The 26799-nt window shown below is 45.7% G+C and overlaps 1 protein-coding gene across 7 annotated transcripts in view; it reads left to right on the top strand.

The window, feature by feature from the left end:
• Nucleotides 1-26799, top strand: part of DTNA (dystrobrevin alpha) — a 232177-nt gene that overhangs the window by 75488 nt on the left and 129890 nt on the right. The window contains exon 2 of one of the 7 annotated variants that reach the window (XM_087753972.1): nucleotides 24302-24398. The exons of 5 other annotated variants lie outside the window; for them this stretch is intronic. The gene's annotated coding sequence lies outside the window, so the exon portion shown is untranslated. Of the gene's footprint in view, nucleotides 1-24301; nucleotides 24399-26656; nucleotides 26793-26799 lie in introns of those variants that run through there. One more of the 7 variants, XM_087753964.1, reaches the window with a different exon arrangement.

Raw genomic sequence — 26799 nt, 5'->3', positions numbered from 1 at the left:
TCTGCTTTCACTGCCGGAGGGGAACCAACGCCGCTCTGCTGCACAGTGAGCTTCTCCTTTGTGCGTCTCTTTTCCCCTCGAGAAGAACCGGGAGTGTTTATTTGGACCCCGCTGTGGAGGAGAGGGAGCAGCCCACACACCTGCCAGGAAAGGGAATCCTAAACAACTGCTCCCGCTCGGAAGAGATTGGGAGCTGGGCCAAACATTTCATACGTGGATGATTAAAATTAGACTCCTGCATCCATATGTACGTTCTCATTTTGAAAACACTGCTTGGCTCACTTCTTTTCTCTCCTGCCTTTTATGTCGTCCTCTAATGGGCAAATGCTTCCCCCTTTCATGTAGCTCTGACAACGGCCCTTGTACTCGCTGAAAGTACGTTTTACCTTTCCTCTCTGTAATCATACCTGATCACACGCACAGGAACACAGCTTCTGTCTTTCATTTTCCACTAATATTCCCTTGACAAGTATCTTTCTGAAAGGGAAAAAAAGTGATAATCTCTCCTTCGGAAAAACAGCCAAGTGTGGAAGCGGACTTGGCTTTCTGCCTCTCCTCCTGTGCTGCTTCTGCCCGAGCAAACCAAGACCTTCCTGCAACCCACGCTCACTGATCCAAAGAGGTCCAGGTCTGGCTGGAAAGGCATCCTTAGGAAGAAGGGGAGAAGGCAGGCAGACTGGCACAGCACTCGGCTGTGATGTGCTTGTCTGCAGCCTGTTCTGTTCACAAGCACCAAAACCACCGAAGGATAAAGAAGAAATAAGGCAACGAGTGCATGGCTGCACGACCTCCGATTGCGAAGGATGGAGACTTGCAGTGAGCCACAGAAAACTATTGGTGCAGGGGGACTTTGTGCCAAATTTCAGCCTTCCGTGTCCTGTCAGTTGGATAAGCACACGGAGATGCTTATCATCATTAGACAGTGATTTGTTCCCGAGAGCTCTGAAGCATTCAAAGACCCCACTACTTCCAGAAAGAAATCCTTGTGTTTGAAAAGACTTTGAGTATTTTTTGATATTGCCCTCTTAACAGCTCTTCTTAGGAAAACGAGGAGACCTCCTGGAATTAGCGACTGCTAGGAAAGCCCTGTTAATGCTGCTGTTTTATAAGCAGCCAGATGTCTGCATCCTCCTGCTTCACATGGTGTACGCGGTGCAGTCTGAAGGCCACATTGGGGAGAGAGCAAGGGGGACCTGCACTCCCCCGGGGGCTGATCAGTCGGGTCATGATTCTGCTTCAAAGAGAAAAATCTTTCCTTGGGTAGACTCTTCTAGGCAAGGAGGCAGCACAGCCTCCGCTGCACCCTGTGTGCTTGGCTGGCGTGAGCTTGCCCATCACCTGGTAGTTGCAGGGCTGTCCTGGTCCTGGCCCTCACACGTGCACCCCCGTACAAGTGAGCAGCCAGCCCTGTGCCTTCCCTGGGGAGAAACCTGCTCACGCAGAAACACTGAATTATTTTCCCTGTAGGAGCGCATCTCGGATGGTAAGTCGAGGCTTGGGTCCTCCCTACGTGGTCCCAGCTGGGGCCTGGTGAGGGTGCATGGGAACTCCATGAGGAGTGCTGTGTTTCCTTCCCTCTGGAAAAGCTAAGAGCTACTGGGTACAGGCCAAGGCAGAGAGAGGAGGCGGCTGATGCATACCCTGTTCTTGCCCTAACATGGAGCGAGGACATGGCTGCAGGGCACACACAGATACAAAAGCTTTTTTTTTAGTATCAAAACTAAGAACAAAGCACCTTGTATAGCAAAGGGAAGTTTATAGCTTGCTTCAGCCTGGAAGAAGGTTTTCAGAGCAAATAGTGCTGGCATTGTCTCCTAACAACCCTGCTGTGTTTAGTGGAGGTAGTTTATCTCAAGCTGTTTTTTCATTCCTGCAAATTTTAAATTGTCCTCCCAGACCCTCAAAGTTAAACAAAAGCAGTGACTTCATAACAAAACATCTCAATAAAAAAAATAAAGTGAAATTGGTACATTTTTACAGGGCAGCTCCCAAAAGCCTGCCAGTCATTGTAGTTTTAAGAGGACTTGCAATTTATGCATAGCCTCTAAGCATCTCCTTCCATCAGTAAGAGTTTTCTGATGTTACATGAAGTACAGGGATATATTCAAAGTATGGCAAATGGCATTGTTAACATTACAGATGCAAACGTTCATTGCATACGAGCAAGAGGACAAGGTACATGTAAAAGAGATTTCCAGAATTATTGAACTCCTATTACTGTCATAAAAATGTTAGCAACTAAGCAGAGGAGAGAAGCCAAACTATGCGCCCCAGAGAGCAAAAGAGGAGCAGGACTGAGCAGTTACATGTTGTTGGCCGTGGGAGCTGAACCATCCGCACGTGCGTGACCCCAGACGAGCCCCCGTGCATGCTGGCTCGTGCCCGGGAGGGCTGCTGCAGCCTGTCTGCCCACAACCGAAGGCGCAAGAGTCATTACGCTGAAGAGAGAGGAAGCTGGAAATGAGATACGAAGGAAGGAAGTCTTTTGAGAATCAGGTTTCAGTGTTTCAACTACTTAAGGAAAAACTTGTTTATAAAAATATACTGTCTATAGGAGGTGTGTGTCCGTATAGGTACGTGTATATATGCACGCAACATATGTGTATGAGGAGAAGGAACTTCCACTGTGGTCTGTCAGCCTTAAGCACATTGCTTCTGTTTCTTCTTAAACCCCGTGACTTCATTAAAAAAAAAAAAAAAAGGACATTAAGAAACTCCCAAGGTAGAGTGTGTGCGAGTGTGTGTGCGTGTGCGAGGGAGTATGAGTAACTTATCTTCACATTTAGCTGGAGCCTTGGTATTGTCAAAGCAGCTGAATCACTGCCTGTGAGCTGCCATCTTTGCCATGGTGATAATTTGACAGGGTGCCAACATTGCTGCCTACCGTCTCTGAAGAGCTGACCTTGTAACAACATCAACACTCTTTCTTTGGCTTTTGCTGACATACTCTAGGCTTTGGAAACTGTTTTCAAAACAAATATATAATGAAGTATTGTGCTTGTAAAAGCAATTGTGTTTCCGTCCGTCAGATTATTTTAGGGTGTCTCACCTGCCAGAGGGCAAAGCAAAGGGACAGGCAGGGAGGATGCGGCTCTTCAGATAAAGTGAGAGGCTCTCCGTATACAGGAACGATGGGAATCAAAAGTAACCTTCACGAAATCAAAAGTTAACGGTAAAGTGGCAACTTATCAACTCCTTGTGCTGTTCCGTTGTAAACCAGATTGTTTCTCAAGGACACGAACGAAGCAAGGACAAGTGAGCAGAGCTTTACAAACAACGCAAGGAACACACAAGGGCCAAAAGCAAGGGAACTTCTTGGTTTAATGCTTGCTGTATACTGTTGTGTGTCTCTCTTCATGCAGACAGGAAAGAATCACCATCTAAAATACCAATTGAGGCTTTCCATCTAGACATTTGTTTCGGAGAAATGATAGAGGCTTGACTCAGCAGGTGGGGTAAAAGCATTGCCAGTATCTGAGTATACCAATCTTCTTGGCCCTAGGTTTAGGCTACTCTCTGCTGGGTGACCTGACACGTTCAGGTGTTCCCCAGGCGTGGAGGATTACCTGAGCACTTTGTATTCCCACTGCCCACGTATGTGTACCAAACTTCACATGCCCTCTGCGTGTCCTCTATGTTTGCCAGGACCCAGCTTGCAAAAGAAGCCGAACAAACCCGACACGGGACTCACCCCACACTTGCTACCGCTTTGACTGTGGGGACCAGTGGTAGTGAAATGCTGTTACTGATTTTTTTCTTCTTGCTATCCCTACTAAACTAAATGAATATAGCAAGTACGGGTGTCCTAAATGACATTTTATGGAAAGTTTTTGTGATATCAGAGACTGTACAGTAGATGCATGACAGGCTTTCCTTAAAAACTGCCATGCAGTGCACAAAAACCAGACATATGGTTAGGTAACAGCAATTTTAATTTTAGATATGGGATTGGAAAATGCAGTTAGATTAAACCTAGGACTCTGTAGGTTAAGACCAGAATGAAAGATTTAGCTAACAAAAGTCTGGAGGCAACATCTTCATGAGACACCCCAGTTTTCACTCCCCCTCAGAGATCTATTTTCAGGTGTTGCCAGAAAGGAGAACACTATAATTTATACCAAGATGTTTCCCCTGGATCCTTCTTGAAGTGCAATCTTTTAGATTTGTTGAAATCAGGTATTTTATATACCTGGAGTTCCACTTTTACTTCTGCATGTAGAAGTAAAAGTTACTCTTGAATTTGCATAGTCAAGGATAAAAAATGTATTGTTTGCCCACTTTCTAACTTATCTACTTAAAAAGCCTCCGACAGATAAAGCGCTCTGACTTCAGCTCCTTCTGACGCCTGGAGGAGCTTTAAGCTTAAATGGGATTTGGCTAGTGTGTATCAGTGTATTACTCTGCCTTTATGTATAGTTTGTATATGGCCAGCAAAACTTCAGCTACTGCAGAAAAATGTATTTGAGAGAAACAGCCAGCAAATTCTATTTGACTTAGCATTGTTTTCCAGCTTGTTTCTTTTTGCAGTTCAGTTCTGGATCTCAACCTGCAAGTTTCTCTTTGGGTTGCATTTTCTTTGGGGATCGTGTTTTTCCCTGTGTTGCTAGCACTTGAATCATTGGGCCAAACCAACAAACAGGAAAAGGCTGAGAACAGGATTTTCAGTGTGAAAACAACTTGCCATGGTAGCTATTTTCAAACCTGTAGGGCCTTTGTGATGAGGAAGGCTAAGTCTGTTACTCTTCAGGACATCCGAATGATGTAGCATCTCAAACTGCAAAGAGGGGTGCTTGAAGTTGCTGGGCCTGTTGTATGTCGTGTAGATGGGATGTTCAAGTGTAGCTTTGGAAGGAGCATTTGCGCCTGAAAAAAAAGAGGGTTTGTTGCCTTAACCAGTGGCATAGCTAGGAATGGAAATCTGAGTGGTCTTCAAGCTGTGGTGGAGGGGCAGTGACCAAATCTTTTTAAATGTGGCCACCGTACAGATTCAGATTTGGGAAGGCTTAGGAGCTAGTTGGGTGGGCCATGTCTAAAATGTTTGCCCAAACCAAGCTTATAACAGAAATTTGGTGCAAATTAGCTTCCTGAGATACTCCCGAGAGCTCCGTTGTCCGTGCAATGGAAATATGCATTTTTTTCTGACAGCAAGAAAATTCAGTCTTTTAGTGCCTGAATAATTAATTCAGCTTTGTACTAAAAGCAGGGACTAGTTTTTGGTTCATTGTTTTCAAGTTAAATGTGTTAACCCCCTGTACTGCAGGAGCCTGCTTCTTACAGGCTTGGCTTCTTCTGGATAGATGGCAAGAAGGACTGTCAGAATGACTTTCCAGGGGACTGTGAGCTTTTACTGGCAGTGCATAATTTTAGCTACTGGATTTATTAGCTTATGCTAGTTTTTTCCTGTTTGTGTGGGTGGGATCACACAGCAAAGACCCTCTCAGCGCGCAACTTTTAATAATAGGTAAGGAAGATTTTTTTATCAAAGGACAGATGAGAAATTGTTCCTTTTGAGAAAGCTGTTTTGAGACCATCCAAGGCAGAACTGCTAGGATGTGTACCAGCTGGTGCCCAAAAAATGCGTATTACTTTTAAAAGTGAGTGTTGCTTGTGTCTTTGCTTCTGAAACCAAGGGAGCCATGCATTAGCTGCTTACTGAGCAGATTATCAAACTGGACCATAGAAGGAGAAGAGGAGAGTGCCATGGAAAATAAAGCTGTAGGCTGAGCCAGATTTTTTCTTGTTTTTGTGCACAAAAAGGTCTTGTTACAGCCATATCCTTTAAGCCCCGAGGAGACAAGATCCATTGCCAAGAAAGGCTTTTGCATCTCTGATTGCATGCTGCCTTCTCCACCAGCCTGTATTTTTCTAAAAATAATCTTGATTTCATACCTTAGCTGATGGACCTCCTAGCAGCCACAATAGACACAGCCTCCCTGGAAAACACACAGTAATATGTAAAAGCATTGGCTCCACTTTTTAAAAGAGGTTGTACACAGCTTTTCAAGAGACATCCTTTGTATTTTGTATTGTGCTAAAACGTAGTAAGCTTATCCCGAGCCCTTTCTGCTTCTCCCAGAACAAACAAGTTGCTGCTGAATACCAGGTATCTTATTTCGCAGAACAAGAATTCCTTTTTTTCTTTAAAACAAAGAAAACAAGAAGTCACTTGGCAGAGGGGAAATAAAGGATTTGTTTTTCTAGTCCATGGGGAAATTTGTTAGGCTGCACAGCCTGAAACATCTGCTCGGGGTGCGTGATGGTCGCTAACAGTCGAGGGAACGTCCCGAGACTGGTGTCATAATCTCGGTTAGATAAGCAAGGAGAAACGCTGCCCTGCGCTGGCAGCGCAGCTTTGGAGGCTGTGGGCCCGTGTCACTGCACTGTCGGCGGCAGATCCCTTCTCCACCCCATGCTCCTCATCCTTCCTCCTTGTGCCGGGGTCCCCATCCTCACAGCTGGGTCAGCTCCTTTCTCTGTTGGGCTGCTGGGAAGCTCCCACACCGCATCTGCTGCAGGAGGAGCAGTAACGTACAGCTGCGCCCTTTGTGGACGTAAGAGCCTGCGAACAGCCCTGGGGTGTCCCACGTTTATCCATCAGGGGTACCAGAGGTAGGGAAAATACACTGATATCCAAATCCAAAATATTTTCCCAGCACAGAGACGTCTGTGGCTTGAGGACTTCTTGAGCCAGAGGTGAGGTGGTCAGATGGTGGTGTGAATGTCCCCAGGCTTCGTGCCCTGAGCCAGGCCTGCTGGTCTGCATTGTAAGTGGTGCTCTTCCTCTCCGTTTTCTCTCCCCTGCAAAATGCAAAGACACTGCTGGAGTTTGATATATACCTTGTATTCATGCTGCAGCCAGGACTGCCTAGGCCTGGCTGAGCAGAGTTGGACCTTAAAATGCACGCTGGATGTATCTGTACCCGTAATGTTGCCCAGGTGATAGCTAGATGGCACCAGAGCAGGCTGCAGCTGTGCAAACATTGACATGGGAGGGAGCACCTCCATCACAGAGACTTGTCCTCTGCCATTTCAGTGATCAGGAAACAAGTAGCAGGAAAACCTCCTCCCGTTACTGGCTGCAGACAATTTTTGTTGCCCAGAAACATGTATTGGATCAAGAGTAAAAAGCAAAAAGCCAGAGCTGTAAAGAAAGCAAGCAGCATTGACAGCATCCTTCTGCAGTTTGGCCACCTTCTCCCCAGCTGCTGTTTGACAGTACCGCACATCAGGTTTTTGGCTCCCAGAGCCAGCCTTGGGGGCATCTAACACCTAGCACCAGGGGAGGAGGTGACAAAACACCGATCGACGCTCTGCAGGCTCGGAGCTGCACAAAAAGCACCGATGGGCAACCTCTCTCCGGTGCGTGGTGTCAAGCCAACATAAGCTGCGCGTTGTACGCCAAGGTGGATTTGACACCAGGGTGCTTGTGTGGGGGTCTCGGCTGCAGGTCAGGTTTGTGCTGCTGAGTGACCTGTCAATCACGGGCTGCTTTTATGGGCATGGCATCCTAGCTGCAGCTCGGGAGTAGAGGGAGTGGTTTGAGCCCTGTGTGTACACGCAACAGGAGTATCGAATGGACTTCAGGGGAAAAAAAAAAAAACACACCAAGTGAAAAGCTTTCCCTTCATCTTGTCCTGGGTCTTACGACCAGCACAGAAATGCATGACCCCCATTTAAAGATTTTTTTACTCTGATGTAAGAATCCTCATCTTTAGAATTGTGCATAATTCAGTGTGTCTCAGCGCTGCCGTCCTGATGGTACACCATTTTACAGTGTATCAGTGGTTTGTTTCTCTCTCTCCATTCCTCATTTATAAGGGGATTCCCCCAAAAAGTTAACTGTTTGTTCTAATAAGCGTAGACATTTTTAATCTGACGTACTTCATCTTGAGAAAAACCTCACTTTGTAAGTTGGCAGCCAGTTGGCTCAGTCCTGCTGGTCCAGAGACATCCAGCGGCAAAATCAGTAAAATCACCGTGTTTACAGTGCTGTGACTAAAGAGCCAGGTCCAGTTGCCTCTGTAGGTCCTGCAGCCAAGTGCCCTTTGAGTTTTGGGTAAGAATCGTAGTTTCGGTTTCGCTCTGTGGCCAGAGATTAGTGTAATTTTAAGGCCTTAGTGGAAGTAACGAGAACATAATAACAGATCTCTGAACAGTATTTCTCTGAAACTCTGGGGGCTGGGGCAAAGGGGAGGCCTGGTCTATAAAAACATCGGTGAGTGCTACTTGCTGTACATTTGAAGTACTGAGGTATTTGGTAGCTAGTGAAAAATACAGCATCCACAAAGAACCAAATAAGACTATTGACAGTAAGCAAAGATTTTCCCAAGGGCTTTTGCAGCTGCTCAGTTTAGAAATGCTATCTGAAGGGCTCTGGTCGGTGCAAGGGGCTGTCGATTCATGTCTTACCATTTCGTTCTCGAGGTGGGTGGATTGGAAATTGCGATAAGATGCTGGAAATTACTACAAAATCCTGTTCTGTTTAAAGGTCCTATACAACAATGTCAGAGCTGTGCTTATTGTCCTAATGAATAAATTTTTCAAGCTGTCAAAATAAACAAGAGGTTCCCTCTGCATCGTGTCTGTATCGAGTGGTCGTAGCGCACACCTGGGTGAATTCCTTGGGAAATCCGTGCCTTCATCAGAAGATGATGCCTTTCCTGTCGCTTGGGTAAGGGTTAAGCACTATTAACCAGAAAGATGAAAGCTGGTGCGGTTGCTTTAGGGAGCTGGAGGGATGTTTAGGGTTTTGGCTCACTTGATTTATTGCTCAATTATTAGACTGCGTGGTAACAGTGGTGTGTGAGAGGCAGGGAGAGCTATACATTTCTGCCTGATTTCTATTAACAGCCTCTCAAATAAAAGGCTGTGTTAGCAGCTGCTTTTTCCTTTTCATGTCTGGGGAAGAAATGTTTGAAAGCTTTTATACTGTCTGAGTGAGTTAGGGAGAGGAACAGGGTGCCCTCGTCTCTGGCTCGACCTTTATGTCTGGTCGTTTATGTTTTCACAATGAGCAGTGAAATCCAAGGCATGTTGCAATACTGGTTGCTATTTTCTTATCTCCTTATTTATGTGGCAGTTTAGAGAGAGGCTAACAGGCGTGTAACTGATGAAATATTAAGGACTGAGTGTTCAGGACATCTGGTGTATCACGTGAGTGATGGGTGAAAATCAACTGATCATCAGTTTCCCCCACTTAGGCTCTTCATAGCTAATCTTTATGTTGATCCTGGTGGAGAGAGTGATGCCTTTGGTTAAGAAGGAAAGGTATTTGACACTGTGCAGCTACACTGCAGGGAGAGGCAGTGCGTGTGTTATGTGGGATAAGTTAATTGTCATTTTGCGTGTTTGCATGGTGTGAAAAATGTGACGTACCCAGGCTGCTCGGAGCTGACGCTGCAGATGTTGTTACAAGATACAAGGAACATACGAACAGAAACTTCAGAGAAAACCTGCATTAAAACCTGAACCGACTCCAGCTGGGTTTCCTGAGCAGCTCCAGAAACTACTGATAGGTTCATATGAGCATCAATTAATGATCATTAATACGGTTATGATTCATAGGTGAGGCACACGTGCCTTGAGCAAGCAAGTTTCCTTCATAGCTGCTTACACCTTCCCCTTTGTATTTTCACCATTATTTGCCCCTGTTGTGTGCCCTCTCTCCTGCTCTGATCCTGTCTTTCATCATGTCTTTACCTGCTACTCTGCCCTCTTTTTCCCCGCTCCTCCTCCCCGGTCTCTCCTGGCTTCCCATGCCACCCTGCTCCCCGGGAGCCCCCCTTTCTCCTGACCGCTGCCTTCTGGTCTGGCTTGCTCGCTCTCCTCCCCGGTGTGACGAACACTGAGCCAGGGCTCAGAGGGACAGGTGGGTGGGTAGTTTTTCTCTTCAATATCAGCCTGGTGCTGGGCCTGTTTGGTTACAGTCTACAGAGTGCTCGCAGGAGTGGTCTGGCAAAGGTCTGTCTTGGGTATTTCTACGCTCCTTGTCTATGTGATCGTCTTATCACATCAGACTCATGAATGTCTGTGTCCCCGAAAAAATGCTGTGAGATAGGATGTGCTATTAATCCTGTTTTATAGGCGGGGGACTGAGATCAGAACGAATAGGGAATTAAGCCAGGATCTCCTGAATTACAAATTAGTACGGTAATGCCATCTTTATGAATATGCTCTTTGTTTCAATCTGCCTGGACAATTTTTTTAAGTACAATTGCAAAAGAATGTGAAAAGTGAAGGGAACCAGCATAGTTACAAGGCTGTTCTGGTTTGGAGAGGGTGACTGTAGCAGGGGGGAGGAAGGAGTTCGGGAATTACGTTGTTATCAGAAGTGTACACAGTATTGTCCTCTTCATGTTGAAATCTATCATTGTTGGTAATATTGGGGTTTTTTTCATTAACCATTGGTTTAAAGCTAAGTTATTTTCAAAATATCATACAAAGATGATTCCTACACACATATATTGTTACAGCCCAGAGGTTAGGAGGATGGCTTTTCCTGGTGGCATTCCCGTGTCCAGGCTGCTGAGCTACGGTGACAGAGCTAGGGACCCAAGCATCTGTCTTCCCAGTCATCAGCGGAGTCCTAACTGCTGGATGTGCATGAGCCTCTTTCGGGCTTTGAATAAAAATTCTACCTTAGACCTGAGAAACCTTTCCAACAAAACTGTTATCAAAACTAGGGTATGCAGATGATGGGTGTTGTGTTTGATAAATCAGCATTTTCTTCTTACAAATTCCTGTTGGAAAATGTCCCAGCCAGCTTGGCTTTTCACACTACATTGTAAGAAATGTTCTCATCTTCCACGTTCAAGTTTTGAACTCTGTTAGCAATGCTTGCTGCAGTGTCTGAGCAGATAAGCTGATTTCAATTATCTTTCATTTGATTACTTTCTATTTGTTTTCAGCTCAGTGTTATTAAAAAAACAAAAAATACCAACTTTTTTTTAAGGTACTAGTAGTGGATTTAGCTGTAGCAAAAGTAAGTGAAGTTAATCACTGCTGGGGAGAACAGTCATGTAAACTCTGACCTTCCAGGAGAATAAATCAGGAGCCAAACAAAGATTTTGAGATGCTCTCAAGGGAAACAGAGCTTGCAGCTCCAAATAGTGCCAAGAGTGGGCTGACTATGCAACGGACAGAGTAGTCCTGATTCCCCTTCTCTCATTTGATTCATTTTCCTTTCTCCCAACTATACTAAGCAAGAAACATGGACCAAACAGAAGAAGAACTAGTAGAGTTTGCTGTTTGGAAAATCAGACCTACGTGGGCTTTCTGGTGCACTCTCTGGGAGGCATTTAATCTCTGTAGTCTAGGTAAGGTGTGCAGGTGCCTAGCATATTCTCTGAAACTTGCCCTTATTTTGTGTCTGTGTGGTGAGAATCAGGAGGCTGGAAACAGGTCCTAGGTGCACCTCCCCACTCATTCCTCCAGGCTCAAGAGAATTTGAGCCCAGGATCCCCCTGTTTATATGGTAAAATTGTAGCCCAGCACAAATAAAGAATGGCAACAGAACTGTAAAGTCCCCTCCACACTCAGCTACTAGTTTTAAGTATTTATTGCAAATACTGTTGAATACAAGTGATTTCTAATATAAGTGTCCTTTGGAATTTTTTTTTTCTAAAACCAATTTCCTGCTGTAAGCCAAAAGTAATGCACCCAGTTATGAATGATATTGCTTTTATTGTATTCCTTAAGACTTTACAGCTTGCCTCTCATCCCTCTCTGGAACAGTTTTTAAAATAAAATGTTTTCAGTGATATTAAAATATAAATAATCATTGGCTTTAATTAAAAAGCCACATTTCATTTTGAAGTATTTATGCAAAGGGTCCAATATGTTTTACTATTAAAATAATTTCCATATGGAGACCAATCTCATTGCTACTGAACTGACGATGAACAGCAGGCTTGGTGTCAGGTGCGGCAAGTTCAGGAGCAGAATGTTCAAAACAGAAAGTAAAAAAAGAGAAATCCACTGCTTTTCCTGAATATAAGTAGCTTTGATTTTTAACTAATTAGGCGAGTACAGCATTTTCAAGGTAAATGCGGACCCTGCTCACACACAGGTCTTTTGAAAACTGATTTTAGATTATTGCGTCTCTGAAAAGTTTGTCATAGTAAGAACCCATTGTAGGCAAAGTAAACAGGTCCATTGGGCTGATGCTACCTGAGGACAATCAGGATGGACACAGGCTGACATTACTTAGGCTGTGGGTAAGAGCAACTTGGTGCCCTTTATATTTGTCCCTTCTCCTACAGTATAATGAGATAAATATATTGCTCTGTGAGGTCTGCATTTTGGGCATTGCTTCCCCCACCCCAGAAAGCTTTCATTTTAGAATGCAGGAGTGTCGATCTGTTTCATTATGCATCTTTTTACCACAGTTGAATGACCCGTCACACTCACGTTAGCCGTGGTTGCTTTATGATCTGCACGCGTTTCAGCAGGGCTGCTGCTTCTGTAGCGGCTGCTGCCCTGGCTGCACAGGAGTGATGCCCAGGAGTCCCAGCTCTCAGTCTTACAGACAAGCAAATACTTCATTTGCATTCTTGCTCCCAAGTGCTGACTGACTCTCTCAGTACTGGTTAAATTAAAGCTGTTTTAATCAGCTGCAGCTGTATTCAACTTGATTGCTTTGAATACAAATTTCTAGCTATCTTCCCCCAGCATTTATCTGTAGATATATTAATGATATCTGTAAAGATAGATAAGGATAATGTCAAGATTATCTATTTATGCAAGTGCTTCATTTGGAGGTCCACAGTGTGATTCATCAGTTATTTCTATGTGCTTGACTCCCAAGAGGGCAGAGTCACCGCCATCTCCTGGGCCACAGTGCACTTAACTCATCAGGTCGTAGAGGGTTTTCTACTTCAGTGCTCGATGTGGAGAATCATCCCTGAGAATGGGTGGCTGTTAGGCACCTGAAAGGCTCCGTCCTTTCCACTTGCAGATCCAAATACAACAGGATTCTTGTGCATCATAAACATCCTCTCCCCATACAAACATCCAGTGACGCAGATTTTTTTTTTTGTCCAAAATCACTGAAGAGGTGCTTTAGGGAGAAGAACAAGGTGTAGTTCCACAGTGGGATGAGGACAGATGCTGCTTTTAAGATGTTCAAAGCTGGCTAAGGAGAAATAGATCCCGCAAAGCTCAGGATAAGTATGGGATTTAGAGGGTATTTTAGGGGCACTTTAGAGCTTCCGTTGCAGGTGAGTAGTAGCAAAGAGAAATCCTTCCTGTCATGCCTGATGTTTTGTTGGTTTACATCCAGAAGAAAGGCGAGATTAGGGGTTCTTGCATGAACAGGGGGAGGAATTTCAGAATGCGGCAATGCCCTGTGGGCAGAAATGCCACTATGCCTTGTACATCTGTGTGCCAGGGAAGCGGGAGCCAAGCTGCTGGTTTGCACGGCACCAGCCTGGGGACTGGGAGCTCCCCTGTCTTCAGAAAGGGCTGGATCTGGAAGGGAATAGGTCAGCGTGTCCTCAAGCTCCCATCCACGGTCAGGGACTTTCAGTGTCTCTCAGGTGTGAAGAAGTGAGCACCAGGATGCTGGCCTCTCTTCCCACATGCAAGGTACACATGAAATAAAAGATGATTTCTCAGAGCAGAGGCAGAAGGGGAGAAGTTTCATGGGTTTTGGTAGTGCATGCAGTATTGCGGAGTTCTTGTCTTTTCCACAGGTTCACGCTGGGGTGCATCTTTTGGCAGAACTGGAGTGGGAGATTTGAGGATGTAGATGAAGTGAGATATGATTAGATACAGCTCATTTACCAGACGATTGACAGTCAGTGAAAGAAGATAGTAGCATACAGTGATACGTTTTAGGACAGCTATAGGTGAAACGTGTCATGGCACCAGGAGATCTGGCTTCCCAGATGTCTCCGCTCAGCTTTCATAAGCAGTCAGATCAAAACCCTATTTTATCATTTTTGTCCTGTTTCACCTTTGTACTACGGATGGCAGTCCTGTATCTGGTTCTCAGCTCAAAATCTGAAGGCTGAGGGAGCGCACACCCATTTGAATGCTGAGTTTTAGCTTGGTCTGGGGATCTTGGGGGAAGGGGTGAGGGGGGATTGGTCAGTTATGTTCTGAACTTATCCATAACTTAAGCCAGAAATTAGTTTTCAATTCTTTTTGTTTTCAGGGAAAAGTATGGGCCTGGGTATTGCCATATGTGGCATTTTATAAATTGTCAGACGTTGTTTGCAGAACTGTTTTGATAACACTCAGTTCGGTTGGGTTCACAGTTACAGATACCTCCTCGCTACGGTGATTGTCTGGTACAAATACCAAATATTGCTATTGAAAGAAAAACAGCTGTAGTTAAATTTAGGTAAAAATGAAAGAAATAAACCATTGCCAAAACAAAGACGATAAACTGATTTTAAGAGAATGCTTTTCAACTTTCCAGCTGATATTAGAAGTAGAGCTTAAATTAATAACAGTGAAATTGCTAAAACTTATTTGAGCACATCCTTTAGAATTTAATGAAGAGATGTCCTTGCTCAGTGAAAATCAGTTAAAACTACTGTTTCACTTAGCACAAATGCAGTTTGGGTTGATGCTGTATTTTTAAACGATCAGGAACACAACCCAGAGGATTGTCCCCTAAGAGTCACTTCTATCTGAAGCACCAGGCGGTCTCAGTATGGTTGTTGTAAGAATTGTGCAGGTCTCCTCAGGAAGGCAGGGACTGTTTTGCCTCTTTTTTAATCAACATCACTCCTTTGCTTTCCCGCACTGGCCTCTCCAGAGCAAAAGGCTGCTTATCTACTCAAATGGAGTGGGAACTTCTTTTTTGTGGAAAAGCACAGGGAAAAGATTGAACTTATTTTTACTTGCGATATAAGTAGGAAATGAATCCAGCCTGCCAGAGCTGGAAACCAAATATATTAACTCTTTACAGACTTTCCTGCCAGAACCTCTTATGCCAAAACTCCTTCTGGGATGTTTTTAAGGGAAATCAGTTGGAAAAATGTCAGGAGAAGGCAAACCAGGCAGCTGGCTTTAGCAGTGCTTGCGTTCCCTGCGGCCTTGACTCCATCCTACAAGCCCAGACGGATTCCCCAGTGACCCAGTTCAGGTGTGATACCTCTCCTGGGTACTCAGTTCCTTCTCTCTCTCATCTTCTCGCCCCTCTATTTTGAAGCTGCTGTTAGCTGAGGTTGACAGTGTTTCCGTGCTCTGACAAGGGGACAGCTGCGGGCGCTGCCTCTCGCAGCCTTTCCAGGGACCTCCCTCCCCTGCAGAGCCACACGCAAGGACAGAGGGTGGGTGCGGGAAAGGGTCTTCCAGGTGTGCCCACCGCATACTGGTTGAAGAGACAGATGTGAAATGACCATTTTAGATTTGGGAATAGGGTTGCTGCAGTAATTCTGAAATCTGTTTCAGGCTTCGTGTCTGAAGACTGCAACAAACTAGTTCCCTGAGGAAGCCGGGAGCCCATTCAAACATCTGAGCTAATTTTAGCCAGGATGCACTTCCATTTCCCGCGCAACATTTCACACGTAAATGAATCTAAGTGAGAGAAGGTGAGGATGTTATGAATGAGTTCCAACTCGCAAACTTAGAATCATAGAATGGTTTGGGTTGGAAGGGACCTTAAAGATCATCTGGTTCCAACCCCCCTGCCATGGCCAGGGACACCTTCCACTAGACCAGGTTGCTCAAAGCCCCATCCAGCCTGGCCTTGAACACTTCCAGGGATGGGGCATCCACAGCTTCTCTGGGCAACCTGTTCCAGTGCCTCACCACCCTCAGAGTGAAGAATTTCTTCCTTGTATCTAATCTAAATCTACCCGCTTTCAGTTTAAAGCCATTCCTCCTTGTCCCATCACTATATGCCCTAGTAAAAAGTCCCTCTCCAGCTTTGTTGTAGACCCCCTTCAGGTACTGGAAGGCTGCAATACAGTCTCCCCGGAGCTTTCTTTTCTCCAGGCTGAACAACCCCAACTCTCTTAGCCTGTTGTCATAAGAGAGGTGTTCCAGCCCTCTGATCATCTTTGTGGCCCTCCTCTGAACTAGCTCCAACAGGTCCAACTCCTTCTTATGTTGGGGTCCCCAGAGCTGGATGCAGTACTCCAGGTGGGGCCTCACAAGAGCGGAGTAGAGGGGGAGAATCACCTCCCTCGGCCTGCTGGTCATGCTTCTTTTGATGCAGCCCAGGATACGGTTGGCCTTCTGGGCTGCAAGCACACATTGACGGGTCATGTTGAGTTTCTCATCAACCAACACCCCCAAGTCCTTCTCCTCAGGGCCGCCCTCAATCCATTCTCCGCCCAGCCTGTATTTGTGCTTGGGATTGCCCCGACCCATGTGCAGGACCTTGCAAGGCCTTGCTAAACTTCATGAGGTTGACACAGGCCCACCTCTCAGACCTGTCCATGTCTCTCTGGATGGCATCCCTACCCTCTAGCGTGTCGACCACACCACACAGCTTGGTGTCATTGGCAAACTTGCTGAGGGTGCACTCAATCCCACTGTCCATGTTGCTGACAAAGATCGGTCCCAATACCAACCCCTGAGGAACGCCACTCATCACTGGTCTCCACTTGGACATCGAGCCATTGACGGCAACTCTTTGGAGTGCGACCATCCAGCCAATTCCTTATCCGCCGAGTGGTCCACCCGTCGAACTGTCAAATCCACGTGTCTCCAGTTTAGAGACAAGGATGCTGTGTGGGACAGTGTCAAATGGAGTTTGACAGTGGCAAACTTGGAGCTCTTTGGACATTGGTATGTATAGTAATTAATCGTATGGCCAGATGAAGGGATTCAGATGTCCTATTGCAGTGCCCTCAGTTGGAAACTGGAGAGTGCTTCCTCTTCTGCATAATGACAAAGTCCACTGAAACAAGATCATTAGTTTACAAGTTAACAATTTCAGATCGACTGTGTCATTCTGTTTTCTTCCATCTCTCCTTTTGTTCCCTATATAACTATGTATTTTACCATACTCCCAACAGGAAAGTCAGGCTTGCTTTGGTTTAAGTCATGTAAAAACCAGCACTGTGGTTTACCCACTGTTTGGAATCTTAAAGGTTTCTCTAGAAAGGCTTTTACATTCATCACAGTGCTATTCCTCATACTTACCTTTCATGCTAATAGCAGACAGACAGCATTATACTTACACATTATTGTAATTGTTGCTGATGGTGCCCCATTTAATGAATGTCACTTCTTTCTGAGTAGTATTAGATTTTCTGAATCTGTCCAGTTTTACTTTTGTTAAATTAAAAAAAAAAAGACACATTAACATGCTTTCAGAGAGATTTAGGGAGAGGAAAACCACTACATCCCAGTGCATGAATTAAAAAAAAAAAATGCAAATAGGCCCATAAATGAAAATCAAGAGTTGGTTTTATTTAATAGTTGCATCTCTGTCAATGCAAGATTTATTGATTTCCAGTCCTCCCAAGGCTTATGAATGTGCTTAATTGGACTCATTGGATTCAAAAGCAGGCTTTCTTCCACGCTGCGGAGCAGGGGCACAGGAGCTGGCTAAGTTTCGGCACATCCTGTGAGCCTCACTTGTGTCCACATCACCAGCTTTGGCTTCCCCTGCGCCGGGGCACAGTGAGCTCCGGCAGTGCGTCTGTTCGGAGACACTTGCTTTGCTAGATGTGATGCTGGGCCTGTTAAAGAGGGAGTTTACACCTGATTTGCCTGCTTGAAGTCAACCAGGTGATGGAGATGTACTCTGCAAAATATGATGGGTCAAATGGCAGAAATTTAGGCTGGTACACGTGGCCTTACATGTGCTTGGCTTGTCCGTGATGCAGGTGGAGACTGCCTTGGGCCAGCACAAGCAGCAGGGTGGTGGACCGGGTAAGGCAAGGTCCAGTCTGTGTTTCTCTAAAGTCCATGCCTGAGTGTAGGTCTGCATCCACTCCGTAATGCTGGCAGCAATGAAATCCTGTGAGCCCCATAGTCAACGGGGCTCTTCTCCCGGTGTTAGGGCAAACCCACAGGGCAATGGTTGGCTCTGGGAAAGCAGTGAGGGGATGGAAGTATCTCAGACGTGTTACTGCCTCCTACATTTTCCAGACTTCCGAAGGCAAGTTGCTATAAAGGACAGAAGACAGCTATTGGCAAAGCACTATAAGTAAAAGCATTTGGGTTAAGATTATAAAGCAATAGGTAAAACTGTAGCAAAATCTTGCTCTTTTTCTCCCTTCAAAAATAAAGGCCATAAAGTGTAAACAAATATTAAAGTAAGAGTTAAAAATAGTTTCACTTAGTGCCCTTCCCTTAATCTCTTGGCCATGTTTTTATTTCAAGATTATTTTTATTCTATTACTGCTTTCTCCCTCCTCTGCTGTTATATTGAAAAGCTGCACAAATAGAAGTACAAAGTGCCATTCAAACCATAAAGCAAACAAAAGAAATAAAAAATTATTTAATTATAGAATTGTTTTATTTGAAGTCATTCTAAGTATCATGTAATAATAGCATATTTGAAAGTCAGAGAAGTGATTTTTTAAAAAAAAGGTTGATTGTGTCTTTGGAGGACTGTTCATATAAATACTGTGGTTCTTTATAGTAAGAAGCTTTATAGTAGTCAAAGAAAATCCTGTGCAGATTACTGTTGCTTGAGGGCAAAATCACTTTCATAGCATTCAGGAAGGCACGCTGTTGCAGCCCCACAGCAGAATACACACGCTGCCTGGCAGCACGGTAACACGGCAGCAAGCTTGAGAGGACATGTATAAAAGCAGATAGGTAGGAATTTGTTCTCGTTGCCATGGTGTTTGGACACTGTTTACTTCACCTGTCAGCCGAGTCTGGTTCTTTCCCTCTCCTCTGGAAACCTGCAGCCCTAACCTGTAGCCAGGTTCAGCCCTAGATAGGCAGTCAGGTCACAGTAGCATATGGACAAAAATTTTACTGATTTTTTTTTTTTTAATAATGTTTCTGGCATTTGTGGCCGAGGAGGAAAACTCCAGGCAGTGAAGTGTGCGTTATCTGTTCAGTGGTGCTCCAGGTAGCCCCTAAGCTACCTAACCCCGCCTAAGGTCACTGCAAGCCGGCCGCTGGGGCTCACAGCCCCGGGTTAGCAGCAGGAGCCCCACAGAGATGGGTACTGCTCCCTGCTTGGTCCTGGCAGGACCAAGTGGTGAAGGGTCTAGAGCACAAGTCCTATGAGGAGCAGCTGAGGGAGCTGGGGTTGTTTAGCCTGAAGAAGAAGAGGCTGAGGGGAGACCTTATTGCTCTCTACAACTACCTGAAAGGAGGTTGTAGCGAGGTGGGGGTCGGTCTCTTCTCCCAGGTAACAAGGGATAGGACGAGAGGAAACGGCCTCAAGCTGCGCCAGGAGAAGTTTAGATTGGATATTAGGAAAAACTTCTTCACCGAAAGGGTAGTCAGGCATTGGACCAGGCTGCCCAGGGAAGTGGTTGAGTCTCCATCCCTGGGGGTATTTAAAAGACAGGTAGACGTGGGGCTTGAGGACATGGTTTAGTGGTGGACTTGGCAGTGCTAGGTTAATGATTGGACTCGATGATCTTAAGGGTCTTTTCCAACCTTAATGATTCTATGACAGCCGCCTGGGAGGGTGGTGCCACTGCTGCTTCCTTTGTCCCCAGGGCCGGGGAGAGGCGGCGGAGCTGCTGCGCCCGTGATGAGATTCTCTGCTCCTGCGTGCGGTGGGAAGAGGGTTTGGGGGAGCTCAGGGGTGGTCCTGGGGTCTCACCTAGCTGATAGCCTCTTTGCCCCAGTCCCACTCTACCTGCCAGCCCGCAGGATGGCTCTCAAATAGAGATGCTTAGCTGTTGTGGAATTTGTGGCAGCTTAATCTCAGATAAGGGGTGGGATGAGCTCTCCCCATCAGTTTCCCTTGTAGTTTGTGCCAAGCTGCGAATATAAAATGCCAGGTTCTGGTTATAAAAGCACCCTGTCTAGTATATACAGCACACTTCCCTTGATATCCTTAAACTAACTGCAACAAAACAGACCAGACATGCATATCAATTTTAGCTTTTCAACTACTAATGTCATGGTACTATTTTCAGTGACTTTGGTTTTATCATGGTGCCATTACTGCCAGTGAACTACTGTAGTTGAAAGGTTGTTGGCATATCCTTCGTAATTTTGAAAATAAAATATCCTTGTCTCCCTCTGGCTGAGTGGTTAAATCACACTACTGTGGCCCTACTTGATAATTTTCTCATGCAAGACTCAAATCCTAGGGTTAATTAAAGCATGGAATAAGTATCTAGGGAGGCATACATAAATGCTAACAGGATTCCTACCACATATCTACAGAGGCAAACATCACCATGTATAGTTTATGCTAAGCTAGGACAGAAAATCCTTAGATCTCTTACAAGGCAGGATTTTTATATTTTGTGACAGATGTAGCCAAAAAAACCCCGAACGATAACAAAACCACACAGAATTTTATAACAACAATACGTAAACATATCCCTAATAATCACAGGGATTAAACATTCTGGAAGATTGTATAAAGGTTCATATTTACTGAAATGTTAATACCCGTTCCTATCAGAGGAACCTGGATCTGGGGTCAGAAAGCGAGGAAGACTGCTGTGTCCGACTGAAACTGCCGGGGGAACTGTAGCAACCAGAATTACCTACTGATAGCGTAATCTGGCCAGTGCTGCAGGCCAGAATATTATGGAGAACTGCATGATCCATAATGATAGGTGATCAGAAATACTGTTCGGCTTCTTGCCTAAAAGCCCTGCTTTGGAGAACACCCTCTGGCACTCACCACCTGCCCCCAGCACCACCGCGAGTACCGACTCGGAGGGAAGGGTGCCACCTCCTGACTGCCACCCTCTTCCTCAGCTGGCCTCCATTTTCCCCCTGAGGTTTGTTTTTCTGTACTGGCTTGACCCTCTTTAGTTCATGCTGGTTAGCTGAGGTGAGGGGAAGTAAATGGATGAAGTAACCTAGAGCTTTCAGCAGAAGCCCTCATCGCTCTTCTGTCAGCAGCTGTTGGGACCACTCTGGCATAAGGGGATTCTGCAGAGGGTCTCTCCGTCCCCCGGATCGCCTGGATTTAGGTCTTCACTCCTGTAACTGATTTTGTTCATTTTTAAAGAGGTTAGGGTTTGTCTACTCGAAGCAGAGCCTTAGGAGACGTACTGATACCATCTGCTTTAAGCATCCAACTTGGATGCAATTCAGAGGACGGCGTTAGGAGCAGCAATTCACTGTAACTTCATTCTAGAGAGGCAGGTGTCTCTACATGGGCAATTCAGGTCATTCATGTTAGATGCTTAAAATAGAAGATATGCAAATTCAGATCGTCTGCTCTCTTCACCTAGTCCATTGCTTACATCTATTTATGTCTTAAATGTGATTTATCATCAAGCCGCTGAAAGAAACCTTGCACTTTTTTAAAATTGCCTGCCCAATGTAAAAAAAATATGCATGCACGTTAGCTCACGACTGCGTGCCCCAGCACACGCGCACGCCTCACGCCTGAGCTCCCCGGAGAGGTGGTGCAGCAGGATTGCCGGGTAGCCAGTGGGGGGGAGCGGGGGAGCAGGAGGCCGCCGGGCAGGACCAGCAGCAGCCACATGGCTTTTGGGTGAGTGGTGAGAGGCCGGTGGTTGGGCTGATTTAGCCCAGATGGTTTTTGAGGTGGTTTGAGCTATTCCCCTTGTAGAAACATGTTAAAATATAAATGAAGAAATGTGTTTCAAATAAATCCCTCTCTGGAGAAGTGTAGAAGTGACTGTAGTGTTAGGGAACCTAATTGCTAATTTCTTTTTTTTTTTTTTTTTTAAATGTGTTCTTTTGCGAACCATTAGAAAAAGGCCGTTTCATCAAACCGCTTCGTGGCCCCTTGCGCTTGCATGTTTGTTCCCATGCTTTGGAAGTGCTCGAGCCATCGCTCTGCTGCATAGTCGAGGTCCAGTCTTCAAACGTTTGCTCTCCCCAGTGTTGTATTGCTGCTTCATGCGGCGATCGCTAGCCTTGTGTTCAGTGCCATAGTAACCGTTCCCTGGAAGGGTAGCAGGATGAGGCGAGGGAACATGTCAGGCATCTGAGAGAGAGAGAAAAAGCGAAGCCAGACCTGACAAAGTCTTGACGTGGATGGCAAATACTTGACAATGCTTTGTGGCAGCCAGTGAGTTGTCCTTAACGAAAGGAGAAGTAAATAAGCAATTCAGAATAGTGAGCCAAAAATTACGAGCAGCTCACCAGTATTTAACAAGGGATTGCACAGACCAGTCCTGTGTGGGAAATCAAGATGCTTGTGGCAGCGCAGAGAATACAGGTCAAACCTCCCCGATCCTAGGTTGTTCACAGCCAGCGCATTCCCCTTGGGGAAGAAGTAGGAATGATGGGAGAGGCTGGAAATGACGTATATCCTTCTTGCTCGTCGCTGGTAGGTGAAATGCAAGGCTAAGCCCAGTCTCCAGGTGGCAGAGTGTTTGTTCATTCTGACCTGTTTTGGTGAAAGTACTTTATTTTGCATTCAGAGTTTAATCACAACCAGAGGCATGCACGAAGCGAGAAATCCCACTCATCAGATAATTGAAGTAATTTTTCGGGACACTGTGGGTTCTCGCACCATAGGTTCTCACACCGTAGGGCTTGCCTGGCCTTTTGGCTGCCAGCGGCATGCACTATCGACTACAGGATTCTTGGATCTTCAGGGAGAAGGGAGTAGGGGGAAGGAGGGGCTGTAAAGACTTCAGTTGTCATGACCCTTTTTCGGCTATTAGGAGATTAAGGCCACAGTTTTGTAGCACAAACTCTCTGCCTGCCTCAGTGCAAGGTCTCCCCCCATGCCAACCCCGTGGCCGCTTGCTCCTGTCTCTGCACGCCACTTCCCCAGCACTGCCGGAACAAAATATTTGTGGTGCCGTGAAGTGGCTCAGCCACGGAGATGTTTCTGCATTGCTTTTCCACCACTCCAGACTGAAGCGTTGTTAATTTGAGAAGGGCACCCAAGTCAGTTTGAGTCCAGACGGGTTTGTTAGCGCGGGTGCAGCTGCAGCCATGCCAGGCGGAGGCTGGGCTGTGCAGAGCCCTCTGGCTGTCTCTGCCCCGCCGTGCTCCAGCTTGCGGGAGACCTCATGGGTTCTCCAAAGCCATGCTGGACCCAGGCTGTCCAGGGTTGGGTCTTGCAGGACCCAGATCTCTGAGGAGCACCTGGTGGTGACATCCAAGCAGCTGTACGAGGACTTGCCTGGGTCCAGCACAGCAGGCTGGGAGCCAGAGCTGGCACAGCATCTTGCTGACACCCTCGGGAGCCAGCTGGGTGCCCCTGCACCGAGCCCACCAGCCCTGCCGAGACACAGAGGCTGGCTCTGCCAGGATGTGGCTTGAGTCAATGGGGCTTAATAGTTCTGGCTCCTTGTGAAAACAATTACATGAGGAAAAAAGAGTGAGCGCTGACCTCTATATAAAGGAAAGCCTGAACCTGTGATCATCTGTGGCTCTGAAATCAGACAGTGAACAGACCCAACCACAGGTGTTTGCTTTTAATATCTTGCAATCTCCTGGGGTCTGCAGACTGACCTTTGGCCATTTGGTCAGCACTAGGGAGGCCTTTTCTACTCACTGACCAGAGCAGCTGCCTGGCACACGGGGCAGGGGTCCTGCGAAGGCAGCGCGAGGGGAGTCACGCTGTCCGTCAGGCAAGTGGGGACAGCGAGAAGAGATGTGATTCCCTATGCCGGTTTCTGCTTGGCTTCAGAAGTGCTGGAGCAGTGCTGGAGCAGTGCTGCTACTCCGTCTCTTGTGCTCACACCGTGTTTTAAAGGGAGAGTCAAGTCTTGATGGCTGCTGCAGGCTGAGCTCCTCCAGAGGGAGTCAGTTCTCATAGCATCCAGGCTTTACCTGTATTCTGTGTGGCTTGAGTGTTGTGTGAGAGGATCGGTTATCCCACAGCAATAGGAAGAGAGCCCTCTAGAAGGCTCAGTAGTGTTTCTGATGAGAAAATACTTTGATGGGAAAGTGGCCATTTGTCTTGCAAGTCCAATTGGGCTTGATGCCATCTGTGTAAAGTAGCCCCTGGGCAACAGGTGTTTAAAGAAGGGCAGAATAACCTTCCTTTGAGTACATTTGACATTGGCTTGATCGCCTGTTGCATTTTCCCAGGTAGTGTATTAACTGACTCTGTTCCAGAACAGTAAGTACGTGATGATGCTTCAAGCCATGCTCACCTCTTTCCGTACAAAACTAAGTGCCACGTGGAAGCTGGTTCTCAGAGCACGTTCCAGGTGCCTCCCTGTGTTACAGAAGAGTTCAGGGCTGTTCCCTATTACTGACAAGCACAATTTCTAAAACTGGCATGCTTTTCCTGCAGGTCCCCTGAAGTTCGCTACAAACCCATAGGAGTGAAGGAGAACTGGGTTTGGGGGGTAACACAGCAGAAGAAATAAAGACTGTGAAAGCGTGAAATCGTGAGTGATACAGGAGTCTGCTTTTAGCCTTGGGACACCAGAGCGGACATGAATTATTGAAATTATGGCTCTGTTAATCTTTGTGTTGTCAGCCCTTCTCTAAACAGTGAGCAGGTGCTGTACGTCCGCAAGTCCTGTTGAGTGGGAAAGCCCTCTGGTCAGGGAGCGGGAAGGCTTCTGCTGGGGCTCCAGCCTGCAGCTTCAGCTGCGTGACCTGGATCATTTGTTGGTTCAGACAGAGGGATATTGCTCTTCAAAAGCCTGTGTTCATTTCTTTTAAAACAGGTGACATCCTTTAATAGTCCATTAGGCTCCCTCGATGCATTTTCCTTTTTTCTTGTTTACTCTACATGCAATTAGAGTGAAGTCACTAAAAGTATACAAGACAGACAGTAACATTAATAGACGTGCATGGAAGGTTTGCTTGCCTTTCAGCTTTTGGGGTTTTTTGCAATTGTTTGTGTGTAAAGTACTTATCACAGAGTTTGCAAATGACTGTGTAACAACTGAAACTCAATCACATTATACAACTTCAGGATGTGCTTTATGGCCTATCTGTTCTTCTGATAGTCAGTATTTGGGGAAGAAAATTCATCGTGTGGTAACAATTAAGAGGATACGCATTGAATAATTGTAGAAGTTGTTCTGAGGAGAATTCTCTTACACCATGTTTTGTCCCTGTATTCAGAATGCCAGACAGAATTTTAAAAGGGAATAAGTAAATAAATACCTACTTCAAGGCAGGTGACTCTTCCAGGAGCCTGCATTGCTGTTTTCCATCTTCAGAGGTCTCTTAGAACAGCTGCAGCTCTGAACATCTACAAAACCCCAAAGCCAGCCTTCGCTGGCAGTTACAGTAGTATACAGATTCCACAAACAGCTTTGCAGGTCCTGTATGAAAATAGGGTAAAATATTAACTCGGACAGAGTTTAACTCTACTCGTACAGCAGTAAGACAGAATGAATTAGTAGTTATCATTTTATTTTTATTTTTATTTTGGACTCTCTTAACAGGGTGGGTCGAGATCTGTGATAGGAGAGGCTGTTTTTTCTGCATCTTCCATCACGTTCAGGCAAATGGAAAACTGAGTAGGAAAGCTGACCTTTTGATGATACAGTTGCAGGACTACGTTCTTATTTAAGATGCTCCTGGAGCACTAATATCTTTCACAACTTGAACAGACTTTTTATCTTGGAAACAAGAAGCAGTTATTCCGACTCAAAACACCTAGCAGGTTTTGGGGAAGGCTGGTTGCTGGGAAAACCCCATGAGGACCACTTCAGAAAAGCCTGGCACAGTTCGTATGGCACGTATCAGGTTGCTGCCAGTGCAGTCCCTGCTCTTGAAGAAGCTTCCTACAGGTGAAATGCCTGGCTCCATTTCACGTTCAGTCCTTTTCTGTCTGCTGGAACTGCTGGAGGAAGGCTATGGCCCTGCTTTGCAGGAAGAATTTGTTCTCAAAGATGCAGTTGCAAGAGTGGGACCTTAGAGGTGGTAATTCCTGTATTCTAGTACACTTCCCAAGGCAGACTTTGAATTGTATTACTAAGACATCTCAGCAGTGCAAGAATTCATTTGAAGCTGTAAAGCATCAATATTTAACTCAAAAGGCTCTGCTATGGTTAGTACTCGTGTTTAATGCAGTAAGACAGTGTTAATAATGATTATTTACCATTTTCCAGGTAAATACAATTCTGTTCCACAAGCAAACAATTTTGTAAAACTTTTTTTCCAGGCCAGGAGGGTGGAAGTACGTGGCCGTTTTGTTTCTGAAGGTGTAAATCTGGTGTTTGTCTGCAGCTATACCATTGCATTTTTGTCTGCCGAGCATGATTATGTGATTGCAACTCCTATGGAGATAGGGACCTAAATTTTGAAACTAGTGAATGCAGGAGCAGAAGAATAATGATCAGCTGTTTAAGAGATTGGTGGTGATTTCATACTATTAACTCATTTGTTTTCTTAAAAATCAACCCCAAGCCCCCCAAAGCAAAACATATAGTTTAATTGTGTCTTTCTTTTTAGACTTCGCCACAACTTAGCTCTCGCAGGTGGCATGAGTCTATCTGGATTAGATTTGCTGCACAAGAAAACAACCCTGACTTTTACCGGGTGGGTGGACAGGAAAAAAAAAACCCAACTTTTTGTCAGTCTTTTGTGTGGCAGCAACTGGATTCATTGCTGCTATGGCAACACACCACATGATGAGGTGTATTAGATTGCTCTGCGCGGAGCACGAGGGGGAAAATGAGCACAGCTCCTTGCTGAAGGTAAAGGTTATGCCGGAGTTTCTGCCGGAGAGCTGGGGAAGGTCAAATGCTCCAGCTCCCAGCACACGTTGTGCTCAGCGGAAAGAAGTAGGGGCACGTGGCGGTATTAAACTGCAGAACCAGGTAAGGT

The sequence above is a fragment of the Nipponia nippon genome, unplaced genomic scaffold, assembly GCF_047370975.1.
Source record: "Nipponia nippon isolate SJK-2023a ecotype South Korea unplaced genomic scaffold, ASM4737097v1 scaffold_1, whole genome shotgun sequence".
NCBI lineage: Eukaryota > Metazoa > Chordata > Aves > Pelecaniformes > Threskiornithidae > Nipponia > Nipponia nippon.
Note: the sequence above shows the minus strand (reverse complement) of the source record. Positions and strands in the feature narration are given on the sequence as shown.